Raw genomic sequence first — 25,724 nt, 5'->3', positions numbered from 1 at the left:
AAGAAATTAGTGATATTCTCGTAGAAATCGAGTTTCCTAAAGGAAATAATGTTCGAGTGGAGTAAATAGATTTTACAAAATTTCGCGAACCCGAATAAAGTTTATTCGACTCACGTTCACAATTTGTGAATGATTAACAAAGTAAATGGCATTGCGAGAAATTTGCACGGCAAAAATCGAACACAAATACATACACACGGAATGCGGATTTATTCATATTTACAGACGCGAGGGAACGCAAGCGGAGAGAGGACAATCATATTGTACATCGCGCAATTTATGAACCGTGTTCTCTTCTTTATAAGTTATTTCCATCTCGACAATCCGACCAGATACATTTCTCAACGTCCAACGACCCGTTCGGCTCGTATCGACAGATCCCTCCTCCTTCGTTCCGCGATACCAATCGATTAAAGTCGATCTTTCTCGATTGTGTAACGCCGTCACGATCAATGATTGAGATATACCGATATGCTAGTACACAGGAAATTTATCGCAAGTGCGATATATATTTAAACTATCCTTTTTTCGAAAAATGTAATTAAATTAATGATTCGCAAACATCAATTTCTCGAAAATTTTAAATTGATATTATATAAAGATATTTTTCAAACAACGGAAAACGTCGTTTTTATAAACATTTGATTTGATAATCGTTAGAATATTTGTCTTGAGGGAGGAATCTATCATTTAGACGTATCTGTATATATAAGTTCTTTTAGACGACAGAAATTAAATTTCGAGAGTAAACTTGGCATATCACAAGAAAATATCGAGTAAATTGACAATTTGATGTAATAAATGTAAAATATGTGAGAGATGTGACAATATACCTATATACATCGAATTAGCATTCCTCGCATCATTGTTTCGATTCTTTTTCTTCTTCTCCTGATATTTCCCGACAAGGTCGAGCTGACATTTTCGCATTCGCGGACCTCGCTTTTATTTCGCGAGCGCGCTATTTTTAATCGAAATTTAAGATGCCGTTGCACCGGACGAGACGCGTCAACGAACGTCGTCGACGGAATCAAAGTCGAGCGAGTGGGTGGTCGCCCTCGAACGACGAACGAGACATCGAGAGAGAAAGAGTGCGACGTAAACACATATGTACGCACACACAAGTGCAAGTTCGTTGCTATGGCACCAGCCTGTAAGCACCGCCTAGGACAGGTCAGTGACAAAGCAAGGTCACGTCAAGTGCTTCGAGAGCTTTCAACGTGCATCCGATTCCCGCTCTTGCGAGGGAGCGAGAAATAAAGATTTCTCTCGTTTCTTCCTTTTTTTTTTCTATAATCCAATGCCACACGCGGCGCAACATTTAGAAATGCATGGATTAATCGTATCCCTCTCGTAATTAAATACGCTTTATCGATATTCATTCAAGTATTTCCTTTGTCTCGCGATTCGAATGAATTAGGTATTCGTGGACAGCAGCCGAGAACGAAAATTCGAGGAAAAAGATGCAGTCATCTCCCGTGCGAGAGGGATTTGGCGGGATGCAACGATCCAGCCAGTCCAAGGCAATCCGGCCGACGACGTGTGTATCGCAAGAAAAAAAAGTCACGCCACGTTTTCGTTAAGAATAGACACGGCAGGCGCACATGCCGATTGTCATATACGAAAAGATAAACAATTATTCTTTGCCGCAATTCTTTTCGTTTAATTATTTCCATTATACGTATATATGCACCCTTTTCTCCCACAATTTCTGCATGACAATTTTAAATCTATACATTTTTTCGAAGAAATTCATTAGAAAAGTATGGTCTACACAGAATTTTTTAATTCAGCATGCTGACATACAAAATGCAGAGACTGTTTGAATTATATCCTTTGCGGTTGAAAAAAAAAATTGAAAAATTTGTGATAAAAATGAATAGAAAGGATAATTTAATTTACAATGTTCCATCGTACATTTCTCCGAGTAATTTTCGTCAGTGAATGACAATTTACATAATTCAACGACGCTATCCGCGATCGCTTTCACATTTTTCCGAGTGAGTTTTACGTAAAGAAACAATGCGCCTCCGCGTGAAGGGAAAAAAATAAGAAAAATAACTAGCAATGTTACGATGTGAAAGCAGTCAACAATAGAGGCGACGCGTGTGTGTGTGTGTGTGTGATCGCATGTTGTAATTAAATTAATGACAGAATGGCTAATTTTCCGTCGAGTCTTTGTTCTCGCGTTCGTGAACTATTTTTCGCCTCTTCTGTTCCGATTCTAAGTAGCCGTCATTAATTTTGAGCAATTTTCATCATCGATTTAATGAGAAAAAAATTTGCCAAAAAGATATTAAACATTACGTATTTATACGATTTTTTTTTTGTTTTAGCATCAATGGCAATCTCCGTTCATCTCGTCATCTCATCAATTTTCGCTTAGATTTGTATCGTATGAATCGTCAGAGTATGGAAGCATGTCTACGCGAAAATGGACAAAAGGAAACCTCATAATCGTGGGACAAAACAGGCTGTCGTTGCAATTATTTTTTTCAGCAGTGCGAAATTAAAGCAATAGTATTATGCCGCGGAATGACGTTGTCGCCGACTGTTTATCGAACAAGGTAAAGGCCGGGGCTCGTGCGTTCACCCCGCATATACATATTATATATTTTCCGTTTCTCTCGCCAAACTAAAACGCAGAATGACTCTACATTTTTCACGTCTGGTGAATCACAACAACGCCAAATTGATTATGCAAATCGAGCAAACCATTTCCTACCCCATTTCTTTGTTATCTCAGAATTATCAAAAAGATTTGTACAATCTCTACCAAGATCATTACGAGACTAATTGCTAAGTTTATTTTTTTACGCCTATTTTAATCTATTTAGTAATACTACAGTTTTTTTTTAACTAAAATGTTGTATTTATCGTAAACGCAAATACGATTTGCAATCAAATATATAATTGTTTGCATTAATCTTTGTGTGTTTTATTTGGCTTTGGAATCTCGTATACAACTCACGTGTGAAAGTGCTGTCAGATATTTCTGCCACGTCAATTTGGCCATCTAAATTTTGTATTCAAATATCCCATTTCGTTTTATTCTCTCAGAGTTGGAAGGATAACTACGCAAAATTAATAAACAATTTGTCGTAATTCTTTCACTAAATAAATAATATTGAATAAATATATAAAATAATACATGTGTGTGTGTGTGTAAATGAAATATTAATTTTTTATATTAGCTTAAAGCCTCTACATCATTTACGAATATATATGCTCTCTCACATATAATATCAACTAATAGTCTATCACGCATATGGCATATAAAAACAGATGTATTATAAAATACATCAAGTTCTTCTTCTAAGTCGCAAACTTATCGTCGTTAAACTAAACTTTATTGTAAATATAACATCATAAATATAAGGTGACAATAAAATATCTCAGCTAATGCCTGGGTAATCCAGTTGGTATATAGATTTTACTTCAAGCTGAATCTTACAATTAGAGTCGCAGAACTCAAACATACAATTATCCGAATAATCCAATTTTTCGCGGATAACCGGATTATCCGAGTATAACCAAATAATTTGAAAAAATAACTAATATATTAAATTCTTTAGAGCATGTACGGATTAGGCCAGACGTGGAGAAATCGCAAAATTTAACAATTTATTATTATATATTATTACATATTACTGAAAGTAGCGTGAAATAATGAATGATAGCGTTGACGAGACTCGTCAACGAACGTCAACAAACAAACGAAAAGGGGAAAGGCAGTGGGTAGACTAGAGTGAGAGTTTCTCCAGGGGTCATTGGCAAGGATTTACGACGACGTCAGTGCACGAACGAAACGAGCGAGCTTTCTTCGATATTCTCTGTGAGCGAAATCCTATTGACGGGCCACAACGAAAACTATGTAATTATTTTCTTACGAGAAGCACGATGCTTTGTGTCACACGATGTTGTTACGATGATTGATACATGTTAAGAAAAACGATCAATCAATCTGCTGTCGCATTTTTAAAGAAAGCAAGAGTTCTTCCCTTGTGTCTGTGTGTGTGCGTGTGCGCACGCGCGCGCAACAAATTTTTAATATTTTAATATTTTCAATCGATTATTTTAAAGAAATAAAATATCGAATATATTAAATAAAACAAGAATAAAGAACTAATGATTTTTATGTAAATAAATTTGGTAAACGTGTCAGAATATTATATATAAAAAAAAAAAAAAAACAATGACAAGACGTATCGTTGATTTGCAAAATTCACAGACTGAGAATCGTCTATTATTTCATTGCAAATTGATGGTGTCTCATCCGCAAGAGCGCAAGTTTAGCCTCGAAAACAAGTATGCCGGAGAAAGTGAGCGCAAAATCAGAAAAATCGATTTTTATTTTGTGCGGGTTTCCGTCACAAAAAAATTCCGAGTTTTAATACGAGGATAAAAATAATTAAGTGTTCGCCAAAGAATAATTAATGTTTCTTTTGCATCGGTTACATAACAAATAAGAAATATTTGAATTTCGGCAAAATTGTGTTTAGGCGAAAAATTTGCGACATGTCGATCGTATAAAATAAAAAAAAATTTGCACTATACATATAATTTTTTTTAATTATCATAAATTTATATGAAAATTTTGGATAATTTAATATCGACTTAATATAAACGAACATTTGGTTGAAATAAGGAAAATAACTATTTAATTACATCAATTTACGATTTCGAGGGAATCACGAAGGAATTCGGTGCAACGAGATCCGGCCCAATTTGAATCGTTACCTGACCGGAAAGAAAGAAAGCCTTTGGACGCGAAATCGAGACGGCTTATCCCTTCGTGACATAACGAGCGAAAAACATTCATCGTCTCTCGTCGTCATTTTCACCGGCAAATATTACGACGCGGATTCGCCGCCGCGCCGCTGGGCAACCGAATGACGACAATGACGACGACTCTCCCCAGACGCGAGCGTAACAAAGGGAGAAAGGAGACGTGACACATACCAAGAAAGGAAGAAAGGAAGGAAGGAAGGAAGGAAGAAAGGGAAGGAGGAGGGAATCGCGCGCACCACCGCTGCCGCGCCGGAAGAAAGACGAGTCGTGTGTTGCGAGTTGCGACCAGTGTCAGTGGCCTTGCTTTCTGCGACCCACTTTCTACCCCGGTACCACCGGCGAGAATACCAGCTCACGCATACGTGCGCGATCGCGAAAAGCGCCTACAATGTCACATTATCGTGAAAAAACTACTTTGTCGCCAATTTCCACTCGAATCAATATCAAAATAATAAACGAGACACGTCGAGGGATTACTGGTTACTCGGGTATATTAATTATTTATTCACTCGCTACTAATTGGGAAATATATGTTTGAAGAAAGAAAAAAAGAATAGGAGAATTTAATTGAATAAATATTAGAATTCGTTCATTTTTTATGCATCGGAGAAAAATGCGATAACGTTCGGCGAATTCCATGCCAGAAATTTAAACGCCTTTTTAGAATCAAGGCAGCTCATTGCCAACATTAATAACGAAAATTAACTGAAAAAAAAGAGGTCTTGTTGACGCAAAAAATTGACAATATGTAACGCAGTCATTACAAATCGAGTACATAAAAAAAGTGTATCTAAAAAGTGTATATAGAAGAAAGAAAGCCTGAATAATAAATATCATTATTATTTGCAACAGAGTGTCGCCGTCATTTTTTTCTTCTGTTTTAATTACTTATTATATTCACAAAAATCATCAAAAGACTTTTGCTAAATAAATAAATAAAGATCATATAAACTCACTTGGAATAACTCTAGATATACTAAAATGTATGTACATTTACAGTCTTATTTGTTATGTAACCGATTCAAAAGATAATTAATTATTCTTTGACAAACACTTAATTATTTTTATTCCTCGTAATAAAACTGAATTTATTATTTCGCGTTAAGAAAGTTGACGTAATACGGTAGAATGAATTTGCAAAATACAAATTTTTACATGAAAGTGGCAAATATCAATGCTACCAGCAAGTATAAATAATATAATGAAATATATAATATATTAATATATAATCCGAGGCCGCATCAATTGAAATTAATAATATATACTACGACGAATAATGAAATTCAATATCGAATAATAGTTGCACTTTAAATTAACTTGGGTATTATTACAGTCCACAAATCACATCCCGGAGAAATTGATTGAAACTTTTAAGCATTAATTATGGTTATTTTGAAGCCGATTGCGCGCGCGATATGATTTGCGTAAGCCGCTTGACACAAACAGGTGGCGAGCCATTATCGCAAACGCGCACGGCTGTTAGTTGAGATAAAATAAGCATCGAAATGTGTCATGGCGTGTATCATCGAGAGCCGATAGAAAGTAAAATTAACCCGAAGGAGACGAGAGACGTTTATATCGCTTACATCCTGCTATAGGTTGTTGACACCTGGCGCGTCGATGACGAAGGCGACGAGAATTGAAAAAGGTGTCGATGCTAACTCGGCGCTACATTAGCATTTCTACGCCGACACCGGTCGTTACGATCGGTGTCGTAATCGGCCAGAAGGCGCGATCGACTAACAATAGCAAAAATTTGCACTCGCAACGCAAGTTTCGTTCGTCGAATATGAGACAAAACAAAACGTTTCGTATATATTAATTAATATATATAGGTATAGATAATTAAGTAGAAAACTGCACTTTCGATCCGGTTTCAAATTCATTTTTTGTACATTACAATTTTTTCTACTTTATATTACGAAATGTATAGAGTATATCATACAATTATTCATCAGTTATAATTAATAAGTAACGATGAAATTCATAGTCCGGAGAAGTCAAAGCCCCTATTTACACGAGAGATAAAAGTGAATTATAGCAAATTACATAAGTTTGCATCCGCGTCGTAATTATTTTCTAACTCGCATCGTCTCCTTCCTGGAAGGAAGCATAAAGGATTAAAATAATCGCGAGCCTTAGCTCTCGTTGCTCGTCGCTCGCGCGTGTTGCGAGATCAAAGGGAGGAAGAAAGGGAAAACACGCGTGTACGCACGTGCGAGAGATAAACTGATTGCGCGCAATAGCGCGTGCCGCGACGCGTGTCGTATTAAGACCCAAGATTTTCAAATTTCAAGATTTCAACAAATTCAAATTTCGTATCAAAGATATGTATTAAATTTTGTTGCATAAATATCTACATTATATATTATTTAGAGAGAGCAGAGAGCATGGAGAAAAAGATGTGTTGGACCTTCATTCTTTAATAATAATAATAATAATAATGTAAATTTGAGAGACGCCCTAAAGAGATAAAACCTTTATTTATTCTTTGCGATTAGAATCATATATGCGAATGCAATCGTATGCAATGTCGTGCGAGCTCATAACAGCATATGAACAAGTTCATGCAAGTTGATGCGTATACCCGCCGCTTTACAGTCAACAAAGCACCATTGCGTATAATACGTATAATAGCGTGTAACGTCAGCGCTTGTTCTTACGACTTTGCGATTGCATGGCAAACGTAACTCGCGCTCGAGTAAGTAAACGAGCTCTGTAACCGATATGTAATACGCGTGAAACTTAATTGCGAACGTTTAGTTTTCCATAAGTTTGATCAAATTCACGAATTCTAGAAAAAGTCGCCGAAAATTGCTGACGATGAAAATTTAATATCGTATAAAAGAGTCGTTCTTACATATTAAGCAGAAAAATTAAATTGAAAAAAAATTAATTTTCAATTTCAAGTCTAATGCAGGTCAATGCGAATGAAAAACTGCGAGATGAAAGAAATTGTTTCTTAAAACGATGAAATATCCGACAGATGTAAACGCAATCGCACACTCGTTACTTCACAATTCGAAATTGCTTTTCGCTCATTTCTCGCCGTTACTTAATTGATGCGCGCGCCCGTCATACGTCTAATTAAAGTTCGTAATATGCATTAGCAAATATATATATATATATATGGTATATTATATATATGAAGCGATCGTTGGCGTGAAAGCTAAGCTAGGTGTCTGATTAGCGTTTGTGAGTGTCCGAGTGTTAGCGTGCGTTTCGCTTTGGCGCGGAATGAGTTACATAAAAGTCGGAAGGCGCGCGCGCCTTGTGGAAGGCCAATGTCCTGACCGATCCGGTACGACGCCATGCTCGTGTAATAAGAAATGCACCGCTCGAGCGGTTTCTCTTTCGCGGTGAACGACACGTCCGCGTTCAAATCGCGTGGGGTGACATGCAAACTATACAACTCGGATTTTCTTAGAATCTCTCCAATGTGCGATAATTACGTTTTTTTTTTTTTTTTATTCATTCGAGTTGACAAAATTACATACAAATTTCAACGCATAACAATATGATTCGAAAAACATTTAATTCGGTTTTTTAATTCGAATATATACTCTGCATTAATGATCGTATCGCATAATCTCGCGATTTAATTTATTTAAGGATCGAAAGATCAATTTCTCGACTATTACTCAGTATAGCTTACGTTTCTTTTACCAAAAAACTACGAGTTTTTATTCGCGCAATGATTCACATTTTCAATCATGCATCTCTCGATTTTCTTTCCCGACAGCTCATAAAGATTAATCTGATCTGAATAGAATTGCAGAGTAGTGCATCAGTAATGTGGAGAGAGAGAGAGGGGGGAGGAGCAGAGAGGGAGAGAGAGAGCGATCGGAGAGGAGATTGGAGAGGAAACTTTCGAATGTGCGAATGCACTTGCCGTAGAAACTTTCTTCGGAAACGAGACGAGAGCGCGCGAGAAAGCACACAACTCGCTCCCTTACACGCATATTTTATAACTGCTTAACGATCCGTAACACGCGGAGGGATAACGGACGCCCCTTTTGTAACCGGGACCCAACAATCAAATGCACCCGATCTCGATTCCCGTAACATAATTTTCCCCGACACTTTTCCCCCCCGTTTTCTTGCCTCATATACGTAATAATTTCAACTTTTCGCATAACACTACTTCATCTAAACGATTGAAAGTATTTTAACGTGCAACACACACCACACAACTAGTATTAACAAGACTATTATAATCGAAATTTATGTAATATATATATATTTCCATGTGAATTGTATTACGTCCAATTATAAATATGCAATTTATCCCTTCATCATTTATCAACGATAAAAATATTGTACATAAAATACGAGCGAATAGATATAGGGTCAAGAAACTGTTGTCACGTGTCGTTCGCGTCATTTCTGAGACCAGGGTCAACGAACGATGTTATCGCTTTTTCGACGACAATTCTTTTTACTTCCGTCAATTCGGCAAAAAATCTGTCGATTCAAGATCTTTCAAGTCGCAAGTGCATGTCGGTGCGTCCTATAACGGGGTCAACGACTTTCTCCGATTACCTGCAAGTTGCAGCGCAACTTGCAAAACGTCGTGTGACAAAACGATGAAAATATATATCAGATATTTTTAACGTTCGACCAATGGACTCGTTAATCGAATAAATGACCTCGACCGATGCTCGTCATGTCGAGTGAAATTTCTGTTTCTCAGGTGAATTAATTTTTGTTGAAATTTGCAACGATAAATCATCGCGCTATATCGCATCCGGTAATCTCTCTCTCTCTCTCTTCGATTCCGATTACATAAATTCGTGCGTGATGCGACGATCAATGGGAGTTTCCAAGTTGGTCTCTTACGGCATAGAAACGCACGTCGGGAGAAACTTGCCGAGAAGCCTGCACGGCGGATTCGCGAATGCGTTTAGCGTTTCCCCGCCGCGATCGGCATTGCTCTAGAAACTATGTAGCCGTGTTAAAAATCTGATTGCGAGTGTATGTGTGCGCGCTCCGGAAGAATAAGAAAGCGGAACGGCGAGCGCTACAAGACTCGAAACTTGCATACGATCGTGTTTTCCCCTAGAGTGTTTGCCTAGAAAATAGCAACGGGATAATTTATATATACCGATAACTTCCGAATTCGTAAGATTGATATTGATCTCGAGAAATTTTTGAGATCATCAAAGATCGCTAGCCATCGACGAGTTCAAAGTTTACCCGGGTAATTTAACACCGCGGTAACCGGAAACAAGGGATGTCGACAGGATCAAAATAATTAATAACCAGAAGCGAACCAACGAGGAAAAATACGACATTTTTTAACATCTTTGAGCATAGAGAGCTAATTATTTTTGCCTTTGTTAAAGGAGACAAAATGAATCTTGATTAATAAATTCATTACATTATTCGTTAAAGTATTAGTATAACCAACGAGTCGCAAACATTTTTCAAGGATTAAAATAAAAAATATAAAGCACATATAAGGAGAAGGGAGTTCGATTACGTATGTGTGCGAATGTGCGTGTGTCATAAGAGATTACATATTTTTTCAAAGGCAACGTGCTTCTTCTCATTCGAATATCATTATTAATATCGTTGATTGTTATCGGCTGCTTGTTCAAGGGCTGCCACCGACTTTCTCCTACGACCTCGCGTTTCGCGATCGCGTGTCGAGCTCCCCGTCTTGCAATCCCCGAGGTGAGTATACAGTCCCCCCGATTACGAGATTGACAGCCACGTAACGCAGCGTAAAACGACGAAAACATTGAGAGTGTCCACCGATAGATTCGCGACGAAAGTTGTATATCTTACGAAAGCCATTTCCGACTTTTTCCCTCAATAAATCGAACAATCTTCGATTTTTTTTCGCATAAATATTTGGCGTCGCGGTTATAAAAACACTTACATAAGAATCGAAATGAAGACGAAAAATAATTTTGAGAAATTGAACGTTACAAGAGAAGAATTGTCGGGGAACCGTGACCTATATATATGTATATAGAAGGGTTAATTAACCCTCTTATTACTCGGTTCGATAACTAAACTTGACCGTAGCCCACATCTCGCGATAAGAGGATAGGGGAAGCGCCGTTATTACATTATTATCGTGTGTGCAACGGCAGACGCCGTTCTTCCACGGACAAGAATAGATGCAGGCGGGCACGATTGTTGCACGGTGAAACGAACACGATGTGGAAAAATAACACAACACACGCACACACATACTCATTCTATTATGCCGCGCGCGTACGTCTCGTGTCAACGCGATTCCCGCGTGTTAAAGCCGAGCCTACAACAAGCCAGCGCGCTTAACCGAGGTGCCGAGGTGTCATAAGCCGCGCGGCTTATGTAATGAATTTTATGCTCACGTTACTAATCGCCCGTGTACATCTACACGAATCCGTTTCGTTCCACTCGCATGAGGTATCAACGATACCTGGACTCTGACTTTGCAATGACGTCACTCGAGTCACGTACGCATCTCTGTTTACCGCGAATATAATAGAACCGGATAAAATGAGAATCACGCGCGCACGCCTTGTCTTCGATTTCATACGTGTCTGCGAAAGATGACTAATCATCCGAGTTTTTTTTCTTTTTCTTTTTCTTTTTCTTTTTCTTTTTTTTTATAACGTTCATCATTTTTGATGCAGAAAAATACGACCGCTTCAGCCATGACACTCGACAATTGTTCGAAACGTAATAATAATTTATCGCTACATTGATTTTCCGAGATTCGCGGAACAACTAAGATGCATGCGCATATATTTACGATAAGATTAATAATGTAGTGAGATTGCAGCAAGGATTTTGCGATTGCATTTTATTCGTATCCGCAATCATCTCATTAAAACTGTATTAAACGAGTGAGTTTCATTCAAACGAACGTCGTTTTTATTGTTTTGCTATCGGAGTGTAATTTATCGCGATCAGCGCAATAATTATGGCCCAACAAGGGCGAAATTAAAATCATTTGCGCAATCAATGGCAGCGAGATTGTTTATGTACACGATTAATAGAATGAATTTATAATCTTTTTATCTCTTATATAAAATATGCGAATGTGCATTATAACGTTTCGTTTAAAATCACAATCGACAATTCGTCGTTATAAACGTCTATCGACTTTTTTACGTACCTATATATACAAAAATTATATCCTGTTGAGGGAAAAATAATGCCTAGAACGAATCATAAAGGTAGCACGTAATTTGCTGAAATATTTGCTAGATATGTGGTTGCAAAGTTTCATACGCACACACAAGTCAGTTTTAACATGACTCATTGCATGCACTTTTAGCTTCATCGATCGTGTTATCTGTGCTATCCCCTCGACAAACGACACGCATTTTCTCGACCGAATAACATGAACTCGACATATTTTTTTTGCAGACATTCCAAGAAAAAATAAATAAAATGTACGAAATTATATGCATTATTCAAATTATAATTACTTTCAAAAAAAAAAATTATTGGACGCGCCGAAATTTATATAGTTTATGTTATTCAGGAAGATCTAACAATAAGCTATCAGTGAAAAAAGATTTTTTAAATCAATCGAGTAGTTTTTGAGATTATCGCGAACAAATGCCAGTGTTGGGTATACTATCTAAATACATTTTGTGTATCTGAGTTTGTATTTAAGATATATTCAAATTAGAAGTATCTATATACGTAGATACAAAACATGGTATCTGAATTGCTTTTTTCAGATATACATTTGCAGATACATTTTCACATATTTTTTTGAATGGCCCAATTTTTAAAATTTTTAAAAGCTCAAGACGGCAAGTTATATCAACATATCGTCATCAACCCCCCAAAATAGTTTGAGTGACGATATTTTTGAGGCATTTTTCACGTGTTAAGACTAACGAATAAAGTTGTAATATAAACAAAAATATTAATAAAGATAATATTCAGTACATTTTGTGCATATTACCATTATTATGATAAAGTATAATTTAAAAGTATCTAATATGTATCTGAGATACTTTTAAAGTATCTGAGTATCTGTATATGTATCTAGATATATATTTTTTTTACATATATGCATCTGTGTATCGAGATACTTACATTTTAAATACTCTTCACTATATGATAAATGCAACAAACAAACTTTATATATATTAAAATATAGAGAATATAGAGTGTAGATAAACATAACGATCAAGTTTCTGATCCAGAGAAAGAAAATGTGGCAATCATTGTCATGTAAAAATATACAATTTTTCGAATACTGTGTGTAAAATTGTCTAGCAATAGCCGGATCTTTTTAACGTTTGAGAAAGGTTATGGCGAGACGTTAGCGATGACGCAAGAACAGAGCAAGACATGGGCGGAGAGGAGAGGGTGAGAAAACGGAAGAAGGGAGACAGCACCCCGGCCCGGCACAGTCGCAGGACGAGGAGGGATTGAGGGATATCGGGGAGCGAGAGAGATAGAGGCAAGCAGCACAGGAAAGAGGGTGTCGGGACAGAAATAACTCGCCGAGCTCTCGTGCATAAGCCTCGTGAGCAACCTTCGAAAACAAAGCGTTGCACGGCAAGGATGTACGTGAAACTCATCCTTTTTTTTCCGATTCGATTCTAGTTTTAGCGCGCCCTATGTAATAGCCGCTTAGAAAAGACGCCTAGATATCACCTTGAAATATCTCCTATTGCGCAAAAAGTAACGACAGAGATCATTTAACCTGTTTATTAAAATTTTTCAATGTTTAGCTTTGGATAAAAAAATGTAAAAAGGAGATGGAAAGAGAATATATGGTATTCTTTAACGCTCGTATCGAATCGATATCAGCGAAAAAATTCGTTAGAGTTATCATAGAAATAAAAAAAGATTTTAATTTACTTTATACACTTGGTGATATATAGTATAGTAAGAAAATAATTCTTTAAACACAAAATGTGAATAAACGATAAATGTATATTAATTTTGCAATCACGGAATTGTTACATCAAGAAGGAAAATTTCAGCGAGCCCGATGTCGGGAGAAAATATCGCGGCTATAGTTTTCCGAGAAAAAGGGACACACATACACTTGTATGCTGATACGACGACAGAACGACAGACAGGCGTCAGGATACTGCTGCAGCCGCAACATGTCTATCGCGCGCTGCGGACATCCTGGATGCGCAACAGTCTGTCATATATAGCGTGTCATTAACCTTACGCATTGCGTTGGAAGAGAAAACCGATAACGCACGTTGCATCTTATCCATCGTATACCCCCGCGACCTCCTTTGCGGATAAGATATTACAATTCTTTTTATTAATATTTAATTTTAAAAATGCCGCGAGAATGTGACTCTCCTTATTGGATTAAAATATCAAAAATTTTTAATAAAAGAAAAGAAATTTTTGAAAGCTTCATATCTTGCGAGATCATCTTGAGATATATTATTAATTATATGATCTAAAGACTTGTACTTTTCAACAAATAATTAATTTCATAATGAGAATTTGTGCTAGATGTCCTCAAACTGTCAAAAGTATATTTAATTTTTCGATTTATAAATTTGAAGAAGAGATAGAAGAGAGAGAAAAGAGTGGGAGAGAGATTCTTATTTGTGAAATTCTCCGGGCGGATAATTGTCAAATTCCTGCAATTAATTTAATGCATGTCAATCTTGACTAGAAGCGAAAGAAAGCTCCGATAAGTAAATAAAAAACGTTTCCTGTTCCCGCAGTCGCGGTTGCTCCAATTGTAGGATAATACCGCGTGATTGTCGTGGTCGCGAGTCGCGAGATTCGCGAGATTCGCGTGATTGTGCACACCGATAATGTGCATCAGAAATATATGTATGTACGTGACACGAGGAGCGACGCGCTGCCTCCTCTCTGCGAGTAACACGGTAGAGCGACGAAGGAGCTAACGGTGTTCTGCCCTCGATAGCCGCGCTATTGTGAAACTATATATTATGACAGAGGATCCGTCGCGTGTACCGCTTCTTCGCGACGACACACTTACGGCGTCGCGTCGCGTCGCCGTCTCGCCTTACGACCGTTTGCTTCGCTTCTTTCTCTCCTTCCATTTCTGCCTCTCCCTTTCTCACTACTCCTCCTCGATATACATATATTTCTGCATCATTCTATTCATCGTACAATTTGCGTCGGAAATTGTCGCCCCGCCCTCCGCCCGCTCTCATCTCTCTCATCTTTTCCTTCGCTTTTTATATTCGACAAGCTGCTCTTTGCAAACCTTCCAGAGAATATGCTCGAATCATCGAATCGAACGATAATCGTGAGATAATTTTAATAGATAGCAAATGAAAAGTTTTCAACTATTTCTCAAAATATATGCGCATGTATAATACATCAGATATTTAAAATATTTTAATTTTGTATTATTAAATATATTTTTATACGTGTATATTTTTTATATATGTTAATAAAAAATACATGTATAAAGATATGTCGAGAGATATGCAATTCCAAATTATTTGATTTTTTTTTTTATAATCGGCAAATTTTAATAGGTACATATTATTTTATATACAATAACTTTCGCGAGATGTATAGATTATTCTTATTTTTATTACGTAAAAGACCTATATTAAGACATTAATTGTAATTCAGAAAAATCGCGGTTAATATAATCAACGCATTCTTCTATATAAGGAATACGATGTTCCAATTTGTATAGATTATTTTCGTCCGACTTTCTGCAATTGCAGCGATTCTTTTATATGCAAATAGCATAGAACATTGCATCGCAAATGTGCAACGTAATGTTAATTATCTCGCTTTCACGATACGAGATTTTGAAAAGATGGAAAGATTTAATTTTATCTCACTCGTCGTGTCGAAAGAATCTAAATTAGAAGAGCATTTCCCGTTATGCTGCGTCACGAAACCTAATACGAGACGATTATTTTGCATCTCGTAACATATTCTAGTGCACAATGTACCTTTTCCCCCAATCTTACGCGCAAAGGATACAAAGACGGCCGCACAATGATCGACGGATGCAGGAAATCGATCGAACGCGAGCAAACCCGCTAGATTTTTTTTTTAGGGCATCCGGTTTGAAGGTTATTATTGATGGAAAAAAGAAGCACCGTTTTTCTTTCTAAAAGGTCTTTTAAAAACGATCGAGAAATTTTCCTCAATGCCTCGATCGATTGACCTCGATCGATTGTATGTCTACATTCTTTCTTGGGCGATGCATTTTTTGGTGCAACGAATCTCTATATAGATTCTCTCAACATGTGGAGCACGAAAAAAATCTCTCACAAGTAGGACAAAAATAATCGACAATCAATTCTGCAATCCGTGATTTATTTTCACACGAATCAGTAATATTCAGATTTTTATTCATTTTGCGTCAAAATTTAAAAGATTAAGCATAATGTCTGAAAAATTAATTTGATAATTATAAAGTCATGAAAAAGAACTTTGTCGTAAACTCTTGAATATAACTTTTCCCATTTGTATTAATAAATAAATTTAATTAAATAATTTAACAAAGTAATATCAATTTTTCCTCATTTGTGATCGATATTTATTTACAGACAAATTGTGTAAGAAAACAAGCAACGCGTTGAAATAAAATACAATAATTAGCGGAAAATATAGATTTATAAAACAACAGCTATATGAGATAAAATCAATTTTTTTTTTTAAATCGAGCGTAGTCTATGAAAGAATAAGGCTAAATACGACAAATGGACGGAGGTAGTCGATAAAATTAGCGCAGATTCGAAAACAGGGAATTAATTGGACGGTCGTTGGCCGAGGAGAGGAAATACGCGGCGGTTGATAATTAGATTGCGCCGCTAGCATTTCGTCGGAAATGAGATTATCTCGTAACGAAGAATAAATCAGCAGATTGGCCGTACGCAAATAATTGGCCGACGAGTCGCATCGAGAGAGAGAGATGGGTTATACAGTTGCAGATTATCAAGTTTTATATCTTTGTACAATGGCATCGGAGAACGAGTAGCTAGAGATTTCGATGTAGAACATAAAAGAGAAAGAAAGGAAGAGATCGCGAAATTATGCCTTTTTCGTTTTGATAAGCAACGTGCGTTATTCGAAATAAGAAAAATCAGTGAAAAAAAATAGATATTTAAATCGTAGACATATGACTTATGATTCTATTAGATAATCTCTTATTTCCACACAGAAAACCGGCATTTTGTAATCGAGTAGCGTTACCACAATTCGTATTCGTATTATGTATTTTATACATTACGCTATTGCGATAAGGTATATTTCGTATATCAACTTTAACAGGATCTGGATCCCAAAGAGAGAGAGAGAGAGAAAAGAATAATGTAAATAATAGCTAATAGGTATATTTGTGCATATGTATACATGTATGTAACGGACGACCTCGAACTCGGTCGAGTTTGCTATACACGTGCTTCATTGACCTACTTTTCCATTTCCGAAAGCTCTTTTCGCGCTTGTGCGCACGTTCTCCGTTTGCCAGAATTGCAAAACTTTTGAAAAAAATCATCTCTGTCGGTCTTCTCAATTAAACACTTGCGATTTTGTTGTACGAAAAAAATCCGCCGGCATGCGTTTCGCGCTCTCAAGTTTTCAAAAATATATAACACATTGGATATTTTTTTATAAATAATAGGTATGTAACTAAATAAATAAAAAATATTTACTACATCGCACCTATTCAATATTTTCATTGTATGTAAATAAATTTTTTATTTATTTCATTTTAATTATTTATTTTGTACACTATATGTTTTATAAATGGTATAACAGAGATAATGATTGGAGAGAATTAGCTCATCGTGCAACGTGATTCGCGATAAGACGCAGCGCACTCTGCATCACTGCTGCAGGAATGCAAGTGATAAAAGCGAGTATTTCCGGTCGCAAAATATCGGTGGTTAAACGAGGCACACGAGACGCGCGTGCACCGATAAGCGATCGTTGGTGAAAAATAGATGATAAGTCTGTCCCGGCGCGGGACGGATTAATATCTCGTCTTTTATCCCGACAAATCTTATCTGTATTCAAGCGAGCTCCTCGCTTCATCGAAAATTGTTTATATTTTGTTTTTTTTAAGCGAGCGAAACTTGTTATTGCTATTAATATTGAGATGAAAAGTAATATACATATATAATATAACGAATCATCAATTATTACTAAAATGAAAGAACAGTGGAATAAAATAAGACTCACTCTTATCCTATACGTATTTATAAAAATTAGAGGCACAATGATAATTATTCATAAAACATATTATGGTCTCACGAATTATTTTGATTGTGTATATTAAAAATAGTTTTTAGGACATGTGTATATACTTGAATTAAAATGCAAGGACCGCTTTTAAATTCCAAAGATATGTAACGCTTTAAAATACATTTTTTATCCATTTCGAAAACTCATTATCCCGCACACGCGTATTTTCCGTATAAGATCCAGATCAAGATCGTCCCTCCTTTTCTAAAATTATTCTCCATTCTTGGTGTAAAATGAAATTCAGTTTTATTTTATTTTGAAAATACGAATATCTTAATTATAGTTTCTGAATTTATTTTTAAAGTTGAAGCTATAAAACATTCATCGTATATGTAATGTACGTATTTACAGACTGGCGTATATGTGTAACAAATAAAAAAAGATTTATAACCACAAACAATACGTTTGAAATGATAAAAGGATTATTCATAACTGAGCATAAAATAACAATGCTTTAAAGCATTATAAATTCAAAAGCAACCGCAATATTATAATATAATTCAAAGCGCATGCGATTCAGAATGTACATGTGTGAAAATTGAAACAATTTGTGAGATGTAAATTTTATCAATAATTAACAAAATTAGCTCATTTCAATATGTAAGATTACCTAAATTCAAGTGTAGAAAAATATAGAAAAGAACATAAAAAAATTAATGTAAAAATATGATCAAAAGATAATTATTATTAAGAATCAATTGAATAAATAAAAAGGGGTGAAAGAATATGTACAAATACCTATAGCAAATAATTTACTCATCAATCGCCAGTTGTCCTCTCAACATGTTTCTAAAAAATTGTGTCGATTAATCCCTTTTTCTTAGCACAGATAGACAATGTCGGAGGACGTAATTCATTTTTCTTACAATTAGTAATAACAGACATTCATTCGCGAAAAAAACATTGCACGACAAAAATTCAACACTCCCGACAAAATATATAATTATTAATACATACGTTTTGATTCAACTTATACGAAGAAAATTAATGACGCAATTAATTGCACATTTCAAGTAACCAAAATTTTATAAATTCATAAATGATTAAGTCAAAAATTTTACAATAATTAGATGATCAAACAATCGCGAGATAGAAAATTCTTTTACATGCATACATATATATGTGCTCTCAAATCTCTCCAACAATGCTTATAATATCATTGTCAACTCATTCGACAGACTGTGACGATCCTTCGTCTATCAATTTCAAGGAAGAAGAAAGCCTCAGTTGTACCCCGCAAATTGTCAAATTCCCGAAAGCGATTTACCGAACGGATAACAAAAGACGTACACGTATTAAATTTTAGCACCGAACAATGTAACATAAACAAAAAATAAACTCACATTGCGTTGAGTCGATTATCCTAACCTCTCTGCTTCAATATATCCGCTTTAATGTTCCACTGTTGCTCTGCTATAATCCCATATGGTTTGGCACTGATCACTGCACTGTTTTTTCTATTATTTTATATTTGCAATAATTATTTCTCGCACTTCACTACACACAGATGCACTTCGAAATAAACGGACGATAGAAAAAAAAAATCAGTCGCGAATGCATTCCGTGACATCGCGAAGTGAACGACAAGTGTCATGGCGAAGACACTTGCGCGGCATCACTCGGCGACACTCGGTATCACAGTATCTCAAGCAACGGTCGCCGCTCCCTAACAATTTGAGTTGCCGGTTTCGATGATTTCGTGCTTCTCTGGTATTTTCTCCGATACTCGGGCACCCTGGAGATGCTGGACCACTCGCGGAAGCTCCTCGTCGACCGGATAATGCCGAAATATCGCACGAGAGTCACTGTACATGTCAAAATATAGACGATATTTCAAGCGACAGTCCCTCCCCTCGTTCCCCTTTCCGACTTGCTAATTCGACGAATTCGCGATGTTCCGAGACTCCTGGACACCCGTCGATGCCGGGATGTCCTTCGAGGTTCTCTAGCGAGCGAATAGCGCCGAAATTCGCGCGAAAATCACGGCGTTACGTCCTTCTCCCTTTCCTCCGGTCCATCAATTCGCGATCCTCACAGACCCCGGGTCCCCGTCGACGCCCGGATGCTCTTCGAGAAGATGATTCGGTTCATCGCGTGGAAACACGACATTCTCGGATTTACACTCCCGTTTATTCGCGCACGAAATCCAAACAAGGAGCACTCGCGACACGTAACCTGCTCCCTCGACGCTAGACTCGCACCGACTACTGGCGCTGGGGCACGTCGTGACGTCACGCCAGTATCGGCCGATTTCATTACTAGACGGGGGAGCTTTCAACGTGTAAATAGTAAATAATATAATCAGCAAGTTTACATAATTTTAATTCGCCGAATTTCAATTATGTATACAATTTTAATTAGCCGAACTTCAATTATGTACATAATTTTAATTCCCGAATTTCTATTATATACATAATTTTTATTTGTCGTATTTCTAATAAATAATTGAAATTGTAACTAATTAAAGAAATTCGGGAATTAAAATTATGTACATAATTAAAGTTCGACGAATTAAAATTGTGTACATAATTGAAATTCGAGAATTAAAATTATGTAAACTTGCTGATTATATTATTTACTATTTACACGTTGAAAGCTCCCCCGTCTAGTAATGAAATCGGCCGATACTGGCGTGACGTCACGACGTGCCCCAGCGCCAGTAGTCGGTGCGAGTCTAGCGTCGAGGGAGCAGGTTACGTGTCGCGAGTGCTCCTTGTTTGGATTTCGTGCGCGAATAAACGGGAGTGTAAATCCGAGAATGTCGTGTTTCCACGCGATAAACCGAATCATCTTCTCGAAGAGCATCCGGGCGTCGACGGGGACCCGGGGTCTCCGACGTTACGCCGTGATTTTCGCGCGAATTTCGGCGCTATTCGCTCGCCAGAGAACCTCGGGAGGATTCTTTGTCACCTCGAAGGACATCCCGGCATCGACGGGTGTCCAGGAGTCTCGGAGCATCGCGAATTCGTGGAATTAGCAAGTCGGAAAGGGGAACGAGGGGAGGGACTGTCGCTTGAAATATCGTCTATATTTTGACATGTACAGTGACTCTCGTGCGATACTTCGGCATTATCCGCTCGACGAGGAGCTTCCGCGAGTACTCCAGCATCTCCAGGGTGCTCGAGTATCGGAGAAAATACCAGAGAAGCACGAAATCATCGAAACCGGCAACTCAAATTGTTAGAGAGCGGCGACCGTTGCTTGAAATACTGTGATACCGAGCGTCGCCGAGTGATGCCGCGCAAGTGTCTTTTCGCCATGACACTTGTCGTTCACTTCGCGATGTCACGGAATGCATTCGCGACTGATTTTTTTTTTTTTTTGTATCGTCCGTTTATTTCGAAGTGCATCTGTGTGTAGTGAAGTGCGAGAAATAATTATTGCAAATATAAAATAATAGAAAAAACAGTGCAGTGATCAGTGCCAAACCATATGGGATTATAGCAGAGCAACAGTGGAACATTAAAGCGGATATATCGTACGAGTATTAAAGCAGAGAGGTTAGGATAATCGACTCAACGCAATGTGAGTTCATTTTTTGTTTATGTTACATTGTTCGGAAAATAATGATTGACTGTTATTTTTAGAAAAATAATAAAAAATTATATTGCGTTTATATAGGTACATATTTGTAATTTAGAAAGATAAAAAAAATTTTTTGACATATCAATATACATAATATTAATTTACAAATTTAACACTTCTTATGATAAATGATAAAAAATTATATTTATTTTAGCAACTGGAAATGAATTAATTTTGTTTACTATTTTCCGAACAATTAAGTTCACGTATCACTTTTAATTAAGTTTTATCTGTGTCTAAAATTGGATTAATTTGTCTTCTTTCACGTCTCTGTCGAATTTATCAATACGATACGTTTATATACGCAGCTATTTATTTAAAGAGCAAATGGAAATAAGTGTTTTAAATTTGTACTCGTGTACTTAACAATATTTAAACTACCGGTGCACTTAATGTGACTACTAAAATGTTCTGTGTCTCTTTCTCTCTCTCTCTCTCCCTCTCTGTAATTATATATCATACCTCTTATTGAGCTGCCTGAAATAATTTATTTTTGCAGATTACACGTAATATTTGAAATATAATCAAAATAATATTTGAAATATAAGATGTACAGTATTGTATGTTGCTATAAGAATATTTAAAGTAGAAAATACTATTTGTTATTTCATAATCCGAATTAAATTTTCAAAATTATTTATACATTATAAAATAGAAAAATTATTTATTCTATCTATTTAAAAAATATAAAATGAAAAAAATAAAAAAGTTTTCAGAGAAAATTTTATATTTAAAATATATTGTGCTGTAATACTCTAAAAAAATATAGAGGAGAGAGGGAGAGAGGCATCTATACAGTTTTCTTTGACTAATTATCTACGTAATGTAACATTTCTGCCATTCTCGTTCACAACATTTTATTCTTATTTGTCCGAGACACCATGTAGGCGTCGAGAAAGAAAATGTTCGTTCTCAGAATAGCATGCACATGAAGAAAATTGACGTCGTTTGAATTTTTCGACATTCGTTAGAGTCATTGCTTGAATGCTATGTTATTAAAAATTAAAATTTAATCTATATTTACAAAATAAATTATATATCACAAATTCGAGAGAAATTGAAAAAAAAGCAAATTAAGAAAGTTTTGAATTTGATCCTATTTCAATTTTCTGAAATCGCGATTGTCTTGCAATCGCAAAGTAAACCTTCTACAAAGTAAACTCAAATTAAATCCAGGATGTTAAAGTCGAAAATACATAAAAAGAACGTGCATCGTTGATGCTGCGCTTATATGAATTACGAGGAAAAAAGGAGTATCTCGATGCGATCACGTATAGCCAAGAGAAACAAAGAGAGGAGCTGTTTTATTTAGTTTTTTTAGCACGCTGCACGTGTGCAGTAGCGATATGTATACATTGCCAAGTAGCTGCGAAGGCTACTTTCTCCAGTAGTTTAAGATTTCCTGTCTCTAATACGTGAGTATCGGTTATACGCTCAAGTTACACCGAAATTACGTTCAAGTCGATTAAGCTGTTGGTCGAGCGAATAGAAAAAGTCTTTTCAATTTCGTATTCCAGTAATCTTTCGTAATCGATTAACGATATACATCGTGTTCGCATATACATATGTATTTTCATTTATGAATTTGTCGAAATAAATTTTTTCTTTGCGAGAACAGATAACATTTTGAAAAACAAATGCAAGTAAAAAATAGCAAACTTTTCAAAATTTATTTTAAATGTTGCTGCAACTCTCATAAATAAAAAAAAATCATAAAAAATTCATTAAAGTGCTGCTTGACATTTCTTTGTTTTTTCTCAACATTTTGTAATATTTAAAAATTAATTTCATATCTTTTTGTAAAAAAAAATTCCAAATTATAAAATTATAAAATTTGTGGTAATACTGACATGAGAAGGAGAGCTCCTTTTTGATTTTGCAGAAACTTTACAATATTGTATATTTTCGTGTGTGAAACGTGAATCTGTAAATTAAAATCCACTTCCTGTCTTTTTTTCTACTTAAGAGCGATAAATTCAACAAAAATTGGAGAGGATTTTTACAAAATAATTATCTAAAATTTAAATAAAAATTGGTGAGACTCACCAATGCGCACCACTGTAAACTGAGTTGTAAACTGTAAAAAAAATACAGGGAAATTATAATACTATAGTATATAATATAATAGTATAGTTATATATAATGAAAAAAATAATTAATATTTTGAAAAATAAAATTATTTACATTGAATTTAATAGTAAAAAATAGTAATAATAAATAATAAAAAAATTAAATTACTATATAGTTCCGCTGTTGGCCGATGCCGCATCCAGGGCCTCCTCATCATCCTCGCGTAGAGGCTTCGAAAGACTCGCGTTACTATTTTTCGTTCGCGTTTTTGTGCATGAGAAACGCAAATCTAAATTAAAATCCAGCTCCTCTACGGAGCTAGAGGATAAAACCCACTATAATATTTTTTTCTATTTAAGATCGATAAATTTAATTTACAGATTCGTGCGTCATACACAAAAATACACAATATTGTAAAGGAATAAAAAATATCGGAGAGGACGGAGCTTTCCTTCATTATTGTCAAATTTACAAAATCAACTTGGATTAAAAACAAAATTTGTCGACTCGGAAAACTATTAGAAAACTCTTGTATAGGATTCGTTTACATCGCTGCAAAAATAAAGATATGCATGATGGCGACGTTACTGAATCGTAGATAAAAAAACAGCAGGGGCGTAAACGCGTCAACGGTCAAATCATTGCTTTGACCTCTCACTTCTTGCATCGTTGCAGCGGAATGTCATTCATATCTTAACTCTTCCTCTCTCCGAGGATCGTTACACAGTTACTTTACAATTCATTAAACAATTTTATGACATTTAATGTACAAATTAAAACAAGATATTTCGAAATTGGAGCAAAGCCATAAACTTTTAATACGTCTCGCCGCGATTCCCTTCTTCCTTTCTTCCTTCATTATTCCGCCAACCTTTATGCAAGAGCTTCATCTCAAAGAAATGTAAAAGTTATCGGCACGGGTCGTGCTGACCCGTGCCGGAATGAAATAACCTCATATCGAGATAATTCATTATTGATAGCGATATTACAATAATTTAGATATAGTTATGCGTTCTCGGCAAATTGTAATATTTTTATACTTTTTCACGATGCACGCACGAAATAGAAAGAGAACAAGAGAGAAGGAGGGAGATTTGCTCCAATAACGTTTTCCTCCTCCAATTACTTCGCGTGATAAAATTTCGCTCTTGTGTTTATTTCACGAATCGATAATTATAAAGACGAGGGATTAATTTTTTCGCTAAAGACAAATGTCGATCCGTCCTTGTCCTTAGACATCGAAATCAAGGGCTACCTGCAACGCAATCTCTATTCGCAATCGATCTCATCCCCTTCCTTCTTTTTCTCTCTCTCTCTTTCTCGTCGCAATCTCAAATGGGTCGACTGGTACACACGCACGTAACGGCACATCGTCTTTTTATCGTACATTTCACCTTTCTACTTTACAATCAGGCACTTTCATATTGCTTTCACTTGGCGGATGAAAGTACCGTCCGCGAGCCAAGTAGGTTCCCGTCTTTTATACAGAGTGAGCAAAATAGAGCATCTCTCTTGATTTATCGAAAATTCCGTATAATATGGAAACAAATGATGAAAAATAAAAAGACACAAATATTTTATCTATATTCTTCTTGCCACTTTTATTTTATCGCCGTGATAACCTTTATTTAGAGCAAAATAATTGCTGATTAATTCTCGCTTTCCAATAAACATTTTCACTTTATAAAAGTTTAGAATTTCTCGCGCATAGAACTTGAGAAAATCGTCAATTTTTTGGAATCTTGCGGTGTGGCTGGTCTGATGAATCGTTATTTTTCGGGCACCCAGTGCAAATTATACCAATGTACGTCGTCATTCGATGTTTTCATGTTTGAAATTTGGAATCCCGCCCCCTCATTGAACCCGACCAGATCTAATCAGGAATCTTAAACTTTATATACAATCGCGCAATTGATGCCTCGCTTTATAATTACTTACACGGAGCCGTACACATTAATTATACCGCGACGAAAATCGGACTAATCTCCATGCAGACGCAAATAAGAAAAAATCAAATTTCCCCTATATATATCTTACATAAATATTTTGCGTCAAATTGTCTTGAAATTTAGGAAGCGGGGAGGGGG

General features: G+C 36.1%; 1 protein-coding gene and 1 long non-coding RNA gene across 2 annotated transcripts in view; one reads left to right on the top strand and one right to left on the bottom strand.

Annotated features, from left to right (window-relative positions):
• The window catches only part of LOC114935864 (uncharacterized), a 237,976-nt gene extending 218,059 nt beyond the window's left edge, over positions 1–19,917 (bottom strand). Inside the window, exon 1 of the long non-coding RNA XR_014924209.1 lies at positions 19,326–19,917. This is a non-coding gene — a long non-coding RNA (uncharacterized LOC114935864). The remainder of the gene's footprint in view (positions 1–19,325) is intronic.
• A 1,391-nt stretch (positions 19,918–21,308) lies between these two features.
• LOC114935865 (uncharacterized) overlaps positions 21,309–25,724 on the top strand; it is a 25,396-nt gene continuing 20,980 nt past the window's right edge. Inside the window, exon 1 of the mRNA XM_029308775.2 lies at positions 21,309–21,507. The gene's annotated coding sequence lies outside the window, so the exon portion shown is untranslated. The remainder of the gene's footprint in view (positions 21,508–25,724) is intronic.

Source organism: Nylanderia fulva, unplaced genomic scaffold (assembly GCF_048542155.1).
Source record: "Nylanderia fulva isolate GAGA-0341 unplaced genomic scaffold, ASM4854215v1 Scaffold15, whole genome shotgun sequence".
NCBI lineage: Eukaryota > Metazoa > Arthropoda > Insecta > Hymenoptera > Formicidae > Nylanderia > Nylanderia fulva.
The sequence above is the reverse complement of the archived record's forward strand: the minus strand, read 5'-3'. Positions and strand labels throughout refer to the sequence as shown.